This window comes from Malaclemys terrapin, chromosome 9, assembly GCF_027887155.1.
Source record: "Malaclemys terrapin pileata isolate rMalTer1 chromosome 9, rMalTer1.hap1, whole genome shotgun sequence".
NCBI classification, from domain to species: domain Eukaryota; kingdom Metazoa; phylum Chordata; order Testudines; family Emydidae; genus Malaclemys; species Malaclemys terrapin.
The window spans coordinates 85,413,802-85,433,274 of NC_071513.1; the positions used below are offsets into that span (position 1 = coordinate 85,413,802).

The window sequence follows — 19,473 nt, forward strand, 5'->3', positions numbered from 1 at the left end:
ACATTATAACTTATTCTAAAACAAAAGGGTGACCATAATCAGTCATAAGGATTGTTCTGGTCTGTCATTCCTTTCTGCTATTCAAAAAGGGTGGCTGACAGGGATGAAATCAAATCATACATTAATTCTTATGGGACATTATAAAATCCTGCTCCTACATATCCCCCTTTTGACACTAAGATTATTAATCGCCAGTGTCACTTCTTATTTAGTCCACGTAATAGAAAATACAGGGAGGCGATTTGGGCCTGTGGCTCTAGCTTTGCATACATTTGTTTTATCCAACAGCACATTTCAAACGTTACAATTAAACACATACAATTTAAAATAAAAAACAATTAGGGTTAGTAACATTAGTATGCCAGTAGTTGTGGGAGACCATTCAGAAAATATATTATACCAATGGTAAGCTGTTATGTCTTTCTGCAGTGGCAATTCTTAACATGTTGCCATTTGCATGTATAATATGAATGGTTCGGTTTCCCACATTGCCTTCTTGTTTGTTTTAGGAACTATGTTACCTTTTTACCTTTTTGTAAACACAGTACTTACATTACATTTACATTTGTCTATTGGAAGGTTGCTAACACTTCCATTTTTTTAAAACACTTTCCCCCCCAAGAATTAACACATACACATAGCCCATTATACAGTACTTTGGTCTCATTATTCATTTTATCCCACATACAGGATCCTAGTGAGATGTCTTTACTACAGGGCTTTGGAGCAACAGGCATGGATAAGCATACCCACTTTTATTTGTTTCTTATTAGGTTGTCCTGTAGCTGATATTAGCTTTTTCTGAAAGACAAAAATAACATTTTTCTACCCCTTTTGGAGTGGCATTCATTATTGCTTAAAATATTCCTTTCTTTTACAAATACCCTTGCTGATTGCAGGCAAAACAAGAGAAATTACCTGCATATTTTCCTGTGTTTTTGTTCTATAGGCAGGCCAGGTTTTAATGGCTTCTATCTTTTAAGAGTTATGGGGAAATTATCCCACTGTTCAGTCATTAAATCCATGAGGTGGTGTACCTCAGTTTTCCCTTTACAGCAGACCAAGGTTACAATGTCTTTCCTGCTGTATTAAGCTTTAAGTTTGTTCACAGGTAACAGCTGAAAAGCATCATTACCATAAAGGATTTTTTTCCCCCAAAATCATACACACTATACATTGTTACAGGGGTACTTATTAACATTAAATTTATTTTAATTAAAGGTATCTTGTTATACGTGCCTTTTATTTAGATAATTTGTTTGCTGACCAGGTATGTTCTTTATCTGCAACTTCTTTGTGCTGGCAGTTCTCTCACTTCCTTTATCAGTTAGATAATTTGCATCAACACTGGCCTGGCTTTTGGATTCAAAACCATTAGCAGAGCTCAGAGACTCTGTCTTAAAAGGAACACAATTAACTTTTACCAGAGTTTTGATTACTTTTAACTCTTGCTTCCAAAACACACACAGATCTGAAAAAGAAAACACAATCTATTGTGGCTCCTTTGGAGCCCTAATAGGATTTTAATTAAGTAGCATGTTTCGTTTGCATTTCTTTTACCCCCTCTATAATATACACTGCACACGTCTGCACATTCCTTCTATACTTTTAACTTTTAAAACATTAGCCATATTAATTTTTACATAAGGTGTAACTGTTTCTTTTGTTCTTAGAGTTTTATGTACCCTTATCAAAGTGACAGTCTGATTATACAGAGCCATTTTAAGGCTCAGTGTTTCTAACATTGCTTCTTTTTGTTTTGTGCACCTCACCCCTGCTGTTGCTTCAGAGGGCCACTGTCTTTATTCTTTTCCTACAGCTTTCATTTACTATTTTGTTACAAAAACAAACAAACAAACAGAATCCAGAATCTCTCCCTATTTTTCTGATTTTGACTGTCCTGCTGCAGTCATGACTTGGTCTTTATTTGAAAACATTTAAATTTTGTAAAGAATCAAGTTACCCCGTAAGGGTTAAATACCAAATCTCAAAGTCAACCAACACTGATTACCTGTGTCTGGCAAAAAGGTCTGTCAGTTTTGCAACTTTGAATTAAAGAGTCAAATGGATTTTTAGTGGCATTATAAACAAAACAAAACCAATTTATCTTAAACTTACAAAACAGGAGTTTTACAAACCTCACATATTCCCACAGACAGACAGATACATATACATTTTCTTTCCCTTAACATCCCTCTTACACTGCTTTGTTTTTACATAGCTGTACATAGATTACATTTCAGAGTAACAGCCGTGTTAGTCTGTATCCGCAAAAAGAAGAACAGGAGTACTTGTGGCACCTTAGAGACTAACAAATTTATTAGAGCATAAGCTTTCGTGGACTACAGCCCACTTCTTCGGATGCATATATGCATCCGAAGAAGTGGGCTGTAGTCCACGAAAGCTTATGCTCTAATAAATTTGTTAGTCTCTAAGGTGCCACAAGTACTCCTGTTCTTCTTTTTATAGATTACATTACCTTTATACATTTGGGGCAGTTAAGTTCCAGTAGAACCCCCCCTATGTTCTTTTAGCAAATTTGACTCAATTGTTCATAGTCAAATTATTTTAATTAGATAGTCTCTTTACCTGGATTATTTACAGACATTCCTCTGGAAAAGGGCCCATTTTTCCTTTAGAATGGCTGCAAAGAAACCAAGAATTCTTTTAACAAGATCCTTTTTAACATTTTCACAAAGTTTAACTGTTTAATTCTCTCCAGCCTCTGTAGAGTTAACTTTTCACTCTCTTTCCTTAAATCACTTGTTTATTTCCCAAAATGACACCTTTATCAACACAGATTTCACCATTTTAAGTATTGTTCCAGGAGTTCATACTTGCACTTACTCCTGACACAGGACCTAATCACATCAGCCATACCATCAGGGGCTCGTTCACCTGCACATCTACCAATGTGATCTATGCCATCATGTGCCAGCAATGCCCCTCTGCCATGTACATTGGCCAAACCGGACAGTCTCTACGCAAAAGAATTAATGGACACAAATCTGACATCAGGAATCAAAATACTCAAAAACCAGTGGGAGAACACTTTAACCTGTCTGGTCATTCAGTGACAGACCTGCGGGTGGCTATATTACAACAGAAAAACTTCAAAAACAGACTCCAAAGAGAGACTGCAGAGCTAGAATTGATATGCAAACTAGACACAATCAACTCCGGTTTGAATAAGGACTGGGAATGGCTGAGCCATTACAAACGTTGACTATCTCCCCTTGTAAGTACTCTCACACTTCTTATCACACTGTCTGTACTCGGCTAGCTTGATTATCACTTCAAAAGTTTTTTTTTTTTTTTTTTTTTTTTTTTTTTTTCCTCTTAATTAATTGGCCTCTCAGAGTTAGTAAGACAACTCCCACCTGTTTATGCTCTCTGTATGTGTGTATATATATCTCCTCATTATATGTTCCATTCTATATGCATCCGAAGAAGTGGGCTGTAGTCCACGAAAGCTTATGCTCTAATAAATTTGTTAGTCTCTAAGGTGCCACAAGTACTCCTGTTCTTCTTTTTGCGGATACAGACTAACACGGCTGTTACTCTGAAATATGCCCTTAGGGCTTCCAACCTGGTTTTTTTTTTTTTTTAGTTTCTTTATCTGTTGTTTGCCTGCTTGTCTGGGCCCAATCCTGCTTTTTCCAATGAACCATTTTTGTGAGTGATATTGTGGTCATTTCACAATTTTGAAAGAAATGCTTAAGGAAAGGGACCAGGAAGAGTGGGGGCTAGTTGAGGAGCCCACCCTCCTTGCTGAATTGGTAATGGAACACTAAAGAACCAGTTTCTGAGGCAGACAACTAAGGGGAACACAACAAGGGGCATTTTATCCTTTTTACAATGAGAGGGGAGTATGAAGGGAGTTGGGATCGATCCAGGGTTGTTTTTTGTCAGAGAACAGGGTGAAGGGGAGCACTCAGTCTGGTGGTGGGAGAGGAGGCTTTTAATAAAGCTTTTAACTTATTATTTGAATATTTGAGAGAGGCGAGTTTTGATTTTGTCCACCTACGATTTGCCTCTTCCCACCACTGCATGAAACAATTAACCTCTCCTTTAGCCAATTTAGTTTTAGGCTGGCCGAGTTTGTTTTTTAAGATGTCCACTCGGTCCTTGTTCCGGGGTTTTAACAGTGGCCACTGAGTTTTGGGATCTCCCTGAGTTAGCCTAGACCATTTTTCCAGAAATTTACAGGAGTCCGGAGCCTTCCTAAAACTGAGCCAGCGTTCCTTTAGGGAACTGTCCCGACTTAGACGTCTGGTTACCAATACAGGAGGACTTTACACACACCAATCACACAAGAAGGAAATTCGGGTTCGTCAGGGCGATGTCCGGTGCAACACACTGTGGAAGCAGAGAAAAGAACTGACAGAAGGGAACTGCAATGCATGATGGTTGTTAGCAAGAGTCAGGCTTAGTTAGCAAGAGACAGTCTTTGTTAGCAAGAGTCAAGCTAGCTGTGACCCTGATAACCCTGATAACGCGAGATTTGTAGAAGCGAGGATTGTGTGAGGATTGTGTGAGGATTGTGTGAGACGGGTGAGAAAGAGCTGTGTAAGAAGTCATTGTGACCTCAGTATAGATAAGGTGTAGAAGACCTTGTGTAGATAAGGTATAGAAACTAATTGTATGTAGGCAAGAGTCAAAACAAGTAAGAAAATGAGATATCAAGATGGCCTATGTATAAACAAAATGCAGCTGTCCCTCATTATTTCTGTAATGAAAGGTATAAATGCTTGCTGTAATTAGTTACCAGAGAGAGACCTACTTGCTCTCTCCTCTGCACATGTGAGAGTTAATAAAGCCTCTGACTTGCTGCACCTAAACAAAAACAGTGAGAACTCAGTTTTTCTCCGACAATTTGGGGGCTCGTCCGGGATGGCAACGCCCACTGAGGCAACGGCAGCTGCTACGGATCGTTCCCCTTCGAACCCCATGGCGCCACAATAGAGGTAAGAGACCTTTTGAAATCTCTATTGGGGTGTCGGAGGAGGACTGTCCGTGGGGCCGTCTGCCCCTGTTGGGCTCACGCCATCCGAACTTATTGACTGTGCAGCAAGGTCAGATGCTGAGCGGCGTAATAGGGGAATTGTTTGCCGCCCCCTGTAAGCATATGCTAGGTGCATAGGGTTTGCACCTGTATTGAGGAGTTGTTACTGCCTCAAGAGGGGTTTTTACCGCCTCAAGTGATGCATCAAGGTACTTGGGAATAGTACCTGGAGGTACTCAGGAGTAGTACCTGGTAGAAGGCCTTGGTATGTTGAGTGTGTGTGTGTGTGTGTACACAGTGTGAATTGAGTGTTACCGGAAGACGCCCAGAGTACTCTGCGAAGTCTTTTGGCTCGTGACCAGAACTACTCTAACGCAAGCCCGGTAACTAGAGGATCTTTAGGAGATCCGACCCATGTAGGTTGACTCGGCCTGGCATCGTCCGGCGAGGAGGCTACCTGGGTCTAGGAGTGTGTGCACCCATCTTCCCTCCCCTTTTCCTCTCCGTGTGAGCCACTGACAGTCTGACCATCTCACTGGATGCAACAGAGTAAGCGGCGCTTTCTCTCTGAGATTAGCCGACGCTCTTTGCTGAAGGGAGGTGTAGGGGGTCATGGCTATCCTCGTTAGTCACTCCTGTGTGAATACCCTGTAGGGAGAGATCCTTAGTTTATGAGCCGCTAGCGCGGACAGGGCATCCTTCCCCCTTTGAGTGTGTGATTGGAAAATGGGTGGGGGACAGTCTAAGTCTTCCCTCTCACCCCCTAAGGGTACCCCAGCTTATTTCATGTATGTACATTATGGCCCGAAAACCTGCAGGTATTTAGATAATTGGAATCTTTACACGCGTGCAAATCCATCTAAACAATGTCCACTAGAAGGTACCTTTGATTTAGACAAACTTAAATACCTTAAAGAAACTCTGGCTTCACCAAAAGCCTCTGATACACAGTGGGAGCAATTTGTCTGTTGGTGGGAGGAAGCAACAAAGAGACTCCAGGAGTCTCGAGTGCGGAGTCTAAAGGACTCCCAGGAAAAGTTAAAAGCCCAAGTGCAACATTTACAGCTTAAATGCAAGGCATCCAGCTGTTTAACCCCTAGAGCGATTCCTTCTGCTCCTGTGTATCCTAATCCCGTTCAAGCAATTCCTTCTGCTCCCCTTTATCCCCAATTAGTTAGATCTGACAGTGAGGAGGAAACTGCTGAGGATATTTTAGATTTCTTCAGTAACATTCAGCAGCAGCAGCAGCCCGTGCTGCCTCCTCCCCCTGCACAGCCTGGGTCTGCTAACGAATCTCACCCGGCAGTGCCAGTTTCACCACTGCATGTATCAGCTGCACACATTGTTCTCTCTTCCCCTGGGAGAGAAGCCTCCTCTTCACCACAAAGAGGTGATTCTAAGCCTCCCAGTAGCTCCCCTGATTCTAATCCCTCTGAGGAAAGTACCCGTTATCTTACTAGAAGTGTGGCACATGCACTCCAGGTTCCTTTAAGAGGCCTGGAACTATTTCTCAAATGCGTACTTTTCTTGGCATGACTGGGTACTGTAGACAATGGATTTTAGGCTATGCAACAATGATTAAACCCTTACAGGATCTGACTAAGTCAGGTACCCCTGAGCCTCTTCCTTGGTCTCCAGAGGCTGAACAAGCTTTTGTTGCTATCAAGCAAAGTCTGTCCAGTGCACCAGCCCTGGGACTTCCTGATTATGCTAAACCATTCACTCTTTTCTGTCATGAGCGTAATGGGTTTGCTTTGGCTGTATTAACGCAAAAGCACGGAGACAAACACCGTCCCATTGCTTATTACAGTACTGCCCTAGACGCTGTGGCAGCTGGATTTCCCCCTTGCCTGCGTGCTGTAGCTGCAGCAGCTCTTGCTGTTCAGGTATCTGAATCTATTGTCTTAGGATCTCCTTTGATTGTTGCTGTTCCTCATGCTGTGGCTGCTCTCTTGTTAAAATCTAAGACACAGCATCTATCCACTTCTCGTCTTACAAAATATGAGCTTGTCTTGTTGTCTTCATCTCATATTACTTTGGCTCGTTGCCCTGTTCTAAATCCTGCCTCCTTGTTGCCTGGGCCCAAAGACGGAGACCCACATGACTGTGTGTCTGTGACATCGGTTCTCTCTCGTCCAAGAGATGATTTACTAGATGTGCCTTTGCAAAATCCTGATCTTATTTACTTTGTAGATGGTTCGTGCTTGCGAGATTCTAAGGGCAAATTGGTTGCTGGTTATGCTGTGTGTTCTGCACATGCTGTTATTGAAAGTGCTTTCCTTCCTTCTGTGTTTTCTGCTCAAGTGGCCGAACTTGTGGCTTTAACTCGAGCCTGCATTCTCGCTCAGGATCAAGCAGTTACAATCTATACAGACTCTCGTTATGCTTTTGGAGTGGTACATGATTATGGGTTGCTCTGGAAGTATAGAGGTTTTCTTACATCCACTGGTTCTCCTATTAAGAACAGTCTGTATGTCTCTGCTCTTTTAGATGCTCTTTTATTGCCCAAAGCTATAGCTGTCGTGAAATGTACAGCTCACCAGACCCCTCATGATGAAGTTACCCGTGGAAATGCTTTGGCAGACTCTGCAGCCAAAGCAGCGGCCCTTTCTGCACCTCAGGCTGAATATACTTGTGCTTTGATTGAACAGCCTCCACTAGCCTCCCTTGAGGATCTGGCCAAGATCCAGGAAGCTGCACCGGCAGCTGAGAAACGTTTTTGGAGTGCTAATGGCTGTATTCTACACCCTGATCATCTTTGGCGTGCCCCAGCTGGTCGCCTGGTTGCACCGAAGATGCTAATGCCCTATCTTGCTCGTGTATACCACGGAATGGCTCACGTGAGCAAAGGGGGGATGGTTGCTGCAGTTAACCGAGATTGGTGTGCATTCGGGTTCCCAGTCATTGCACATCACTACTGTCAACAATGTGTGATTTGTCAGCAGCATAACATTGGTAAAGCTGTTAAAGTTAGGCAGGCAGCTCACCCTCCCCCTTGGGGACCTTTTGTAAATATTCAGATTGATTTTATTCAACTGTCTAAATGTTGTGGCTATGAATATGTATTGGTTTTGGTGGATGTATTTTCAAATTGGGTTGAAGCTTTTCCCTGCAGGAAAGCAGATGCCAGGACTGTTGTGAAACTTCTGCTTAAAGATTTTGTACCACGATTTGGCATCCCTGTGAGTATCAACAGTGACCGTGGAACTCATTTTACTGGACAGATTGTAAAGGAGTTATGTGCAGCTTTGCAGACTCAACACAACCTTCACTGTCCCCACCATCCGCAGTCTGCTGGGACAGTGGAACGCCAGAATGGAATTCTGAAAAATAAACTGGCCAAGATTTGTGCTGAAACAAACTTGAAGTGGCCAGATGCCCTTCCTCTGGCACTAATGAGTATGAGGGCCACTCCCAATCGAAAGACTGGACTCAGCCCTCATGAGATTCTGACAGGGCGCCCGATGAGACTACCAACTGCGCCCCCACTGACCCTAGCTCAGATGGACATTCATTTAATGGATGACACAATGCTTAAGTATTGTCAGGCACTAATGAAATGTGTTAAGTCTTTCTATACACAGGTGAAAGAAGCACTACCCAAGGATCCTGTGCAGCCCTGCCACTCGCTGGAACCAGGAGACTGGGTCTACATAAAGGTCCATCAGCGAAAGACTGCCTTGGCTCCACGCTGGAAAGGCCCTTTCCAAGTCCTGTTAACCACTAACACTGCTGTGAAGTGCCAAGGACTGCCCACCTGGACCCATGCTTCGCACTGCAAAAAGACCCCTCTGCCTGGAGAGGATTCTCCAGCTGCTGATCAGCCTATTTCTCCTGCTAACTCTGCTGTGCCTCCTGGACAGCAGGGAAAGAGGACAAGGTGAAGTGCTAGTAACCTCTCCCTTGTCCACTGACAGATCTACTGTGCCTTTGAATTCTTTTACAGGAACCACACCAGTACAGGGTGAAGTGCTAGTAACCTCTCCCCTGCACTGTGGTGAATCACAACTGTTTTTGAAGAAGAAAAGAAGAAACACTCGCTCTGCTGAAACCACCAAAGTCCAGAACTTTCTAACTACAAAAGACATTAAGAACTGGCCTTGGTGGAAGAAACGAAGTATTGTTTATTGGCAAGGAGGGAACTGTGGGGAACGTTCCTGGGAATGTGGGGTCCAGTGGTGGGGTGGATTCTTTCCAGGATCAGGGCTTTGTGCTTATGGACAGATACCTTCAGGATGCACTGCCCTCCCTAATTGGCTTTCAGATGATGAATATCAAAAACGCCTTGCCACTACAAAGACTACACCTACCACTAGTCCCTTGACCCTTGCCACCACCACTGTAACTTATCCAGATACAAACAGTACTACACATTCCAATGAAACTCATTGGCCAAGACTTTCACATCTCAGTGATTTACTGAAATTTTGCTCAGAGAAATTATTCTTTAAAGTTCAAGATAATGTATATGAGCAAACAATTGAATGGAAAACAAATGGATCTGTAGAGATAAAAATACATGATATCACTACTAGTGAACCCCAAGAATTAATAACTGCAATTGATGGGTTCTATAGTGAAATAGATATGATGATTGTTCCTGGAATTTGTACTGTGTTAAATGAAAGAGGCCCTTATTGTTATTTGATCACCCAATTAGTGAACAATCGAACAAGCACTCAAAGAGTTTGTTCTGCCACTGGAAATTTTACCTGCATAGAAATGATTCCAGTGACTGATAATGTGACTTGTACCTTACTGCAATACACTCCATCTTATACCATTAATGTTAATGCCTCCCGGAAATACATAAAGGTGTTTGACCAACAGATGTGGTATAGTACTACACCAAAGAGAGATGTAGTAGGATATCGATGGACTGTGATTAACACCACACTGGGAACTGTTAAATTTTCATTGCCCTTATCCAGTTTCCAGATTACCTCTACATACCCGAACTGTTCACAAGGGGCTGCCATTAGATTAGCACAACAGAGGGCTTGGGTTATTTCTTCTAGAAAGAGAAGAGACTTGACCGGATCCCTGTGGGATGGGGCCAATAGTGCAGCAGCAGTTTGGAATATTTTTAAGAATCAGGAACATGATGAGAAATTGGGCCAACTAGAGAAGGCCATAGGCCTTGTTTCTGGAGCACAACTAACCCAGGTACAGGCTGGAGTTGGTGAGTTACATGTTATCTCCGCCCTTAGTTCTATGACCCAGAAGTTACTGACAGAGATGGTATTGAATATCACTGAGGCTGGGAAGGCATTGCAGTGGGATCTAGCATGCTCAGAGATTCAGGATTTCTTGAATGACCAGCTAATGGCCATTCGGAATGATCTAGAGCACCAGGCTTGGCCCACTGCCCTTACAGACACGTCAGGAGTGCCATCTGACCTGTGGCCATGGAGACATACTTGGAAACTTTCTGGGTGGAAGTGTGGACGTTCTCAGTGCTCCTTCCAAGCAAATGGACCAGTACAGGGGGTGTGGGCTCCCACATACCGTATCCTGCCAGGTCCATGGGGAGGATGCATATGGGATTGGGTAATTCATCGAGACATCTGGGAAATTAGACCACCTGGTATGCCCAATCGATTTTTAGTTAGTGCTCCTAGGATTACACCTGACATTTGGATGGGGTTAGGTAACCTGTGGATATTCTGGCCATTAGAACCCCCACAGCTTCAGTGTACACGTAAACTGAAGCCAGGAGAAGTTGTCACTGTCTATGACTACGTTTGCTGGGAGGGTAGGGGACAAGGAACTACCCTGACAGGACACTTACTCTTCCAAGCTACTGATAGCTGTGTGTATGTTAATGACACCATATCACAAGACATACATTTTAATCTCACTACTACTGCAGGCAATCATATCATTTACTGGCCTGCAGATAGAGTTTTTCAAGTAGCCCTTAGGTTCCAGATACCCTTTAATTGGACTAGCTTACTATCTGATAGATTTCAAAATTTGCTTTCATTGTTACCTGAGATTCAGAAAATCTCTGAAGTACAAGGGCAAATTCACATGCTTCAAAATGTATATCAAGTAGAAAAGTATGCCTTTCACACTGCTTATAGAGTAGCTACCTTATGTACTAAATATGATGTATTGTGCTTTATAACAAAGGCTGTACAACAACCCCATTATAGTATTGCTATGGGAATGTTATTGCTTGTATTGTTATTAGTTAGTTTAGGATTATGTTATTGTTGTTGTAAAAGACGTAATAATAGTAATACCTTTCATGTTCATGCTAATCATGCATTATCATTGCATCCAATCAAAACCCCTAAGGTTGAAGCATCTAATTTAGAATCTGAAGTCCAGGACTTGATGCAAATAGAGATTTGAGAATGTTTGTTGTACTAGAAGTACAAAAGGGGGGGGGTTGTGGAAGCAGAGAAAAGAACTGACAGAAGGGAACTGCAATGCATGATGGTTGTTAGCAAGAGTCAGGCTTAGTTAGCAAGAGACAGTCTTTGTTAGCAAGAGTCAAGCTAGCTGTGACCCTGATAACCCTGATAACGCGAGATTTGTAGAAGCGAGGATTGTGTGAGGATTGTGTGAGGATTGTGTGAGACGGGTGAGAAAGAGCTGTGTAAGAAGTCATTGTGACCTCAGTATAGATAAGGTGTAGAAGACCTTGTGTAGATAAGGTATAGAAACTAATTGTATGTAGGCAAGAGTCAAAACAAGTAAGAAAATGAGATATCAAGATGGCCTATGTATAAACAAAATGCAGCTGTCCCTCATTATTTCTGTAATGAAAGGTATAAATGCTTGCTGTAATTAGTTACCAGAGAGAGACCTACTTGCTCTCTCCTCTGCACATGTGAGAGTTAATAAAGCCTCTGACTTGCTGCACCTAAACAAAAACAGTGAGAACTCAGTTTTTCTCCGACAACACAAAAGGAGCCCACAGGCTACTGACTCAATCGCCCTTGCTTTCACACCAAGAGTTTTACCCAAGGTGCGGTGCGGCTGTGATTGTGCAGATTTCACTCACTCAGACCGCGGGGACAGGAACCCCTTGGTTGGCCGATCCCCGGACGGAGATGGCACCCAGACTCAAACACTCCACAGGAGGACGGATAGACACAGAGACAGGACAGTCCTCAGTCCGGACAAAACACAGAAATAATTACCTGACCAGATTCCTGATGTCAGATCCCGGGATCCCTACCAGAACAGAGTGGGAACCAACAGGTTCGATGGCGTAGACCTCGCTGTGGTCGTGCACCCTTCCGTTCAGGAGGAGGACCGCTCGGGCCAAATGCCCAGGTGCCGGCTACCACGGTCATCCTACAAAAACGGTCAGGAATCACACAGCCCCAGTGAAGACGGTTGCCGTCTCGGTGGAACCTCCAAATTGTCAAAGTTAGACTCAGGACTCAGTTTGTCAGACCACTCTGTTTTATTAGCACAGCGCTCTGCTAATACATTCAGATACTGTGAGCCCCCATGCAAGATTCAAACAGTCTTATTTGTACAGATAAAAGGGTGCAAACTAAACAAAGGGACAGAGAGAGCAAAATTGTAAAATTTGCATAGGGCACAATATGCATATCCTGCTTCCTTATTAACTCTTATCGATCTAAGGCTAATGCTTCACCAATTGCCCTTAAGTGGGGCAATTCATTAAGCAGTTAATGTCTGCTTTCCTGCCCCCCTGGCTTGCAGCATTTCTCATTTCTACTTAAAGGTACATACAGCATTCTTTAATTCATTCTATTTCTTTAATATAATTCATTTCACTTTCACACCACCCTGACATTATCATCAAAGAGGCTGATAAAGGAGGTGCTGTTGTCATCATGAACAGGTCTGACTACCAGAAGGAGGCTGCCAGACAACTCTCCAATACCAAATTCTACAGGCCACTTTCCTCAGATCCCACTGAGGAATACACTAAATAACTGCACCATCTACTCAGGACACTCCGTACACTAACACAGGAACAAATCAACATACCCTTAGAACCCCGACCGGGGTTATTCTATCTACTACCCAAGATCCACAAACCTGGAAATCCTGGAAGCCCCATCATCTCGGGCATTGGCACTCTCACTGAAGGACTGTCTGGATATGTGGACTCCCTACTCAGACCCTACGCCACCAGCACTCCCAGCTATCTCCGTGACACCACAGATTTCCTGAGAAAACTACAATGCATTGGTGACCTCCCAGAAAACACCATCCTAGCCACCATGGATGTAGAGGCTCTCTACACAAACATCCCACACACAGATGGAATACAAGCTGTCAGGAACAGTATCCCTGATGATGACACAGCACAACTTATTGCTGAGCTCTGTGACTTTATCCTCATGTACAATTATTTCAAATTTGGTGACTATATATACCTCCAGACCAGTGGCACTGCTATGGGCACCCGCATGACCCCACAATATGCCAATATTTTTATGGCTGACCTGGAACAATGCTTCCTCAGCTCTCGTCCACTCACGCCCCTTCTCTACCTACGCTACATTGATGACATCTTCATCATCTGGACCCATGGGAAGGAGACCCTGGAAGAATTCCACCATGATTTCAACAGCTTCCACCCCACCATCAATCTCAGTCTGGACCAATCTACACAGGAGGTCCACTTCCTAGACACCACAGTACAAATAAGCAATGGCCACGTTAACACCACCGTATACCGAAAACCCACCGACCGCTATGCCTACCTTCATGCCTCCAGCTTCCACCCTGGACACACCACACGATTCATCGTCTACAGCCAAGCACTGAGGTACAACGGCATCTGCTCCAACCCCTCAGACAGAGACCAGCACCTACAAGATCTTCACCAAGCATTCTCAAAACTACGATACCCACACAAGGAAATAAAGAAACAAATCAACAGAGCCAGACGTGTACCCAGAAGCCTCCTGCTACAAGACAGGCCCAAAAAAGAAACCAACAGAACTCCACTGGCCATCACCTACAGTCCTCAGCTTAAACCTCTCCAATGCATCATCAGTGATCTACAACCCATCCTGGACAATGATCCCTCACTTTCACAGACCTTGGGAGGCAGGCCAGTCCTCGCCCACAGACAACCCGCCAACCTTAAGCATATTCTCACCAGCAACCACACACCGCACCGTAACAACTCTAACTCAGGAACCAACCCATGCAACAAACCTCGATGCCAACTCTGCCCACACATCTACACCAGCAACACCATCACAGGAGCTAACCAGATCAGCTACAACATCACCGGCTCATTCACCTGCACGTCCACCAATGTTATATATGCCATCTTGTGCCAGCAGTGCCCCTCTGCTATGTACATTGGCCAAACTGGACAGTCACTACGCAAGAGAATAAATGGACACAAGTCAGATATCAGGAATGGCAATATACAAAAACCTGTAAGAGAACACTTCAACCTCCCTGGCCACACAATAGCAGATGTAAAGGTAGCCATCTTACAGCAAAAAAACTTCAGGACCAGACTCCAAAGAGAAACTGCTGAGCTCCAGTTCATTTGCAAATTTGACACCATCAGATCAGGATTAAACAAAGACTGTGAATGGTTATCCAACTACAGAAGCAGTTTTTCTTCCCTTGGTGTTCACACCTCAACTGCTAGCAGAGCACCTCACCCTCCCTGACTGAACTAACCTCGTTATCTCCATACTGATTTATACCTGCCTCTGGAGATTTCCATTACTTGCATCTGAAGAAGTGAGGTTCTTATCCACGAAAGCTTATGCTCCCAATACTTCTGTTAGTCTTAAAGGTGCCACAGGACCCTCTGTTGCTTTTTACAGATTCAGACTAACGCGGCTACCCCTCTAATGATTGAAAAATACTTGGCTTTTTGAATCTCATCAAGAATTGTTGTTTGTACGAATGACCCACATAGGTCAGTAAACTCGTTTTGTATGCATGTGGAGAGATAATGGACTTGCATGCACTTTTGACTCTCTTGTGATTCTTGAACACATTTAACATGCTCTGATAAAAGTGGGTCATATTTGCTGAGGAGCTCAACTATACCTAGAAAGTTTCCATTTGCACGATCACCAATACATTGACTAGAACCAAAGAAAGCCAATCCCCACTCAGAAAGAAAAATGATGACGTTCAGGATGTGCTCAAGAAGATTTTTCCAGTTATTAGTTTCTGTAGAGAGTTCACTCAAGAGTAAATTCTCAACTGAACTTTCAGCTGATGCTGCCCTACTGGCTGATTTCCATGCAACATAGTTTTCTTTGTGTGATGTTGAACTCTCATGTGATGGTATTCGGTCTTTCAGCTTCCTTCAACCTCTGTTGGTGCTCCATCCTGATTGATCAGAGAGAACTGATGCATTTGCGGCACTTTTGTTCAAAATGAAGCAGGGTTCACAGTACAGAGATTGTTTTTCCGTAATCCAGCATAACCAGTCTCTTGTGCAGGTCTCACCATTTGGAAGAGTTTTTGTCAGCAGACGAGTAGGGAAAGCATGATTATCAGCATCTCGTCGAATGTTACTTGGAATTTCAAAACAACTAATATGAAGAAAAGATTGCATTTGGGCAGCATTGCTCTTGTCAATAATTCCAATGTCAGTCACATCTGTAGTACTCATGAATTGCTCTTTCTGCATAAGATCTACATCTTCCTGTTGCTGTTGAGTTTCTTGATCGTACACAGGATCTTCTGCTGCATCTGTTACTGTTGGCACATCTCCTTCTTGACTACTGTCCTCATGTCCAAGTATTGGCATGAAAATATCACCTGTTGCAGTTGCGGAGTTTTCATTATCTGTAGCATTGTTTGTTGGGTAAAGTGTATTTTCCAGTTTTCATAGTGATCTATCTGGTCAATATTTAGCCTATCCACACTTGAAATATTCTGCTGTAAATAAGTAGCTTATCTACACTTGAAATCGTCTACTGTAAACATGTACACAAATGCTGAAAAGACAAGATGAATGAATTATACGATCTGAAGAAAAACCAGAGTAAGAACACAAACTGAAACAGTCAGACAGTTATTATCCTTATCACTGAATCAAAGCTCAAGCACGCAAGGTATAATATAACAGATTGAGCTGAAGACAAAGGGATGACATATATATAGTAAACACAGACACGGCTACAGACAGAGGGATAATATCCAAAAATTTCAAACATGTGTCCTCACGAAACTCCCTGTACAAGATTGTCCTCACAAATTTTCACCTTGAATCTGGGCCTATAGACTACGAAAGCCTATCATGATGACTAAGCTACCAAGCTAGGGCTCAACCAATCAACCAGTCACCTCCTTTAGCTACCATATGAAGATGATAATGAGGAATTCTCACACATAAATAATTGCTTAGTCAACTAGTCGTAAAACTATAAAGACACTAAAATGTAACAATTCTCTACCTTTCAACACACACTTGATCCAGCACCAGCCACTAGTAGTGGTTTGTTTATATAATCAGCTGATCTGAGAGGACACATTCATCACAGTCTAATCTTGTGCCATCAGACCCGATATATTTTTATTAATATTTATGAACATTTTTAACTCTTTAATATGACAAATCTATATCAGTTAACAAAAAAATTATGTCTTACCAAATCACATCTCTTATTTGGTTAAATTTGCAGCTCTAAGCTGAGAGACTGTGTCACATTTTGGTCAGATAGGGATGCACACAAAAAGAAATTGCAAAACTTATCAAATGCCAAAAAATGTACAAGTGTCTAAATTTGAGGCCTCCTATGAGCTTGAGGCCCAGGCCAAATGGCCCTCCTGGCCCTGCCTCTGATTGGCCCTGCAAGTGCTTAAAATTAAGCCTGTGCATAAGGCCTAATCTACACTAGGAAAGGTTTGCTGGTATACTGGTATCGCTGTATTGGCACACCCTCCTAGCATAAATGCAGCCTACACTGGTAAAAACTTATACCAGTTCCCTGTACAAAGTAAGCTACACTGGCAAAAGCTCTTTTGTGCAGGTATAATTGCTTTTGTTGGTATTAAAATGTCATAACAATTACACCTTAATCAACACTATTATACAGACTTTAGTTTTAAGTTTAGATCTGACATAAGCATTTGCTGAATCGGGGCCTAACATAAATTTTTCTAAAGGTACATACATGGTACATCACCAGCTTCCTTTGTAAGTATTCATCCTAAGAGTTATGTGTGCAGTGATGTATATGGGACCTTCATGGTCTTCATGGCTGAGGATGTGAGGGAGATTCCCAAACCTGAGCCATTCTTTTTAGGTGACAAATCCGAGGAACTGTCCCCAATTGAGGTGTCATTAGAGGAGATTTTGGACCAAATTGATAAACTAAACAGTAATAATTCACCACGACCAGATGGTATTCACCCAAGAATTCTGAAGGAACTCAAATGTGAAATTGCAGAACTACTAACTGTAGTTTGTAACCTTTAAAAAGGGCTCTAGAGGTGATCCTGGCAATTACAGGCCGGTAACCCTGACTTCAGTACCAGGCAAACTATTTGAAACTATAGTAAAGAACAAAATTGTCAGACACATAGATGAACATAATTTGTTGGGGAAAAGTCAACATGTTTTTTGTAAAGGGAAATCATGCCTCACCAATCTACTAAAATTCTTTGAGGGGGTCAACAAGTATGTGGACAAGGGGGATCCAGTGGATATAGTGTACTTAGGTGCATACAGTGAAAACTGGGAACCAATGGAGTACAGAATTGGCTAAATGTCATTGGTATGTTGGCTCAATAGATTGAAGCTTTGGGCCACAACTAAAGATGGGCCCACATTAAACCTTCTGATCTAGCTTCCTCCAAAACTTTGGAAAAATGCAGCTCTAGATGGAGCTCTAATCTTTGAGCTCAGGACCATCTCTAAGCCACAGCTATTCACTCCCTGGCTGCTGTTGATATACCTTGCTACCTCATGTTGTGGATTTGTTGCTTACCTACTTGTAGCTATTTTCACTCCACACTCCTTTTTTTGATGATGAAACACTTTTTCATCTTTATCTTGGAATACGTTTTGCCCTATGGCCAAATTTGGACATGGTGAATAAGATGGCATAAATTACATGTTAGTAAGTGAGAGTAAGGTAATTTAAACTGGTGTAATTTACATGCCCGAGCCTGATTTTCCAGTGCCTGGTAAGTGTGTGCAGCAACCTAAACTGGGGTAAATTAGGTGTAGAATGCTACCATTCTGATTAGGTAGCATCATATGCCCACTTTGCACTTTGTACTGTACAGGCATAAATGACCACACAAGGTGCAAGGCAGCAGAAGGTCAGGTCCTGAGAGCAGGGCCAGCTCTCAATCAAATGGTGCCTCTGGCAAAGAGTGTCTTTGATGCCCCTCCTCCATTTTTTAAACTTTTGAATACCTTATTTTTTTATTGCATTTGTACCCCATTTCACAACTCCGATGCATGATCTGCATCCATGATTTATCCCAGTCATATAAGACAACAAATTTGCATGCTAGGATCTGTAAATCTATATTTATTTATACCATAGATAAGCAAATAAAAAATTAATTTCCTCTAAGCTTATAGAATAAGAATAACTGAGATGCACTAACATCAAGAAATTGAACTGTGCATTGTATGGACTAGTATTAAATAGTGTTACAGTAGGGAAAACAGTATTAGGGAGAGCAAAAGTCTATGTTCCACAGACTCAGAAAGTCAAACATTATGTGTTAAGCATAGCAAAAGAAGTAACAATATTTCTTTTATATTGTTGCATAGATAAGGGTTCAATACATCTCTGACGTCTCATTAAATGTTTCCTTTATTAGTCACTATTTACACTCTTCAAGTCTTAAAACATAAGTACACTTTCACAATTGCTCAGTAAAACAAGGTTCACAGTATCACAGCTGGGCTGTCACTTCACTTCAGTTCGTTCTTATAGTTCACTGACATGAACATGTGACTTGCCCATGTGACTCCAAACTCCATCTTGTTGCTGTAATTTTCCACAGTAAGAACAATGGGATGCCCTCCACATGGCAAAAACTATAAAAGGCCCTGGAAACACCTCCACTTTGTCTTCAATTCTGCTTCTTACCTCTGGAGGACCTTTGCTACAAACTGAAGCTCTGAACAATGGACTGAATGACCCATCCAAGCTGTGGATGTACTCCAGAGACTTGACTTAAGCTATCAGTTTATTCCATCACTGTTACAAGCCTGACCCAAGAACTTTGCCATTACTGTATGTAATTGATTCCTTTAACCAATTTTAACTCTCACCTTTCTTTTTATGAATAAACCTTTAGATTTTAGATACTAAAGGATTGGCATCAGTGTGATTTTGGGGTAAGATCTAAGTTATATATTGACCTGGGTTTGTGGCTGGTCCTTTGGGATCAGAAAAACCTATTATTTGATGAGACTGGTTATAAAGAACCACTCATCTCTGAATCCAGTGTCTTTGGTGGTGATATAAGAACTGGAATGCCTGAGGAAACTGCTTTTGTTTTCTTGTTAGCCA

General features: G+C 42.3%; 1 long non-coding RNA gene across 1 annotated transcript in view; it reads left to right on the forward strand.

The window, feature by feature from the left end:
* The window catches only part of LOC128843697 (uncharacterized), a 31,856-nt gene extending 12,683 nt beyond the window's left edge, over positions 1-19,173 (forward strand). Inside the window, exon 3 of the long non-coding RNA XR_008446333.1 lies at positions 18,962-19,173. This is a non-coding gene — a long non-coding RNA (uncharacterized LOC128843697). The remainder of the gene's footprint in view (positions 1-18,961) is intronic.
* The last annotated feature ends 300 nt before the right edge of the window (positions 19,174-19,473 follow it).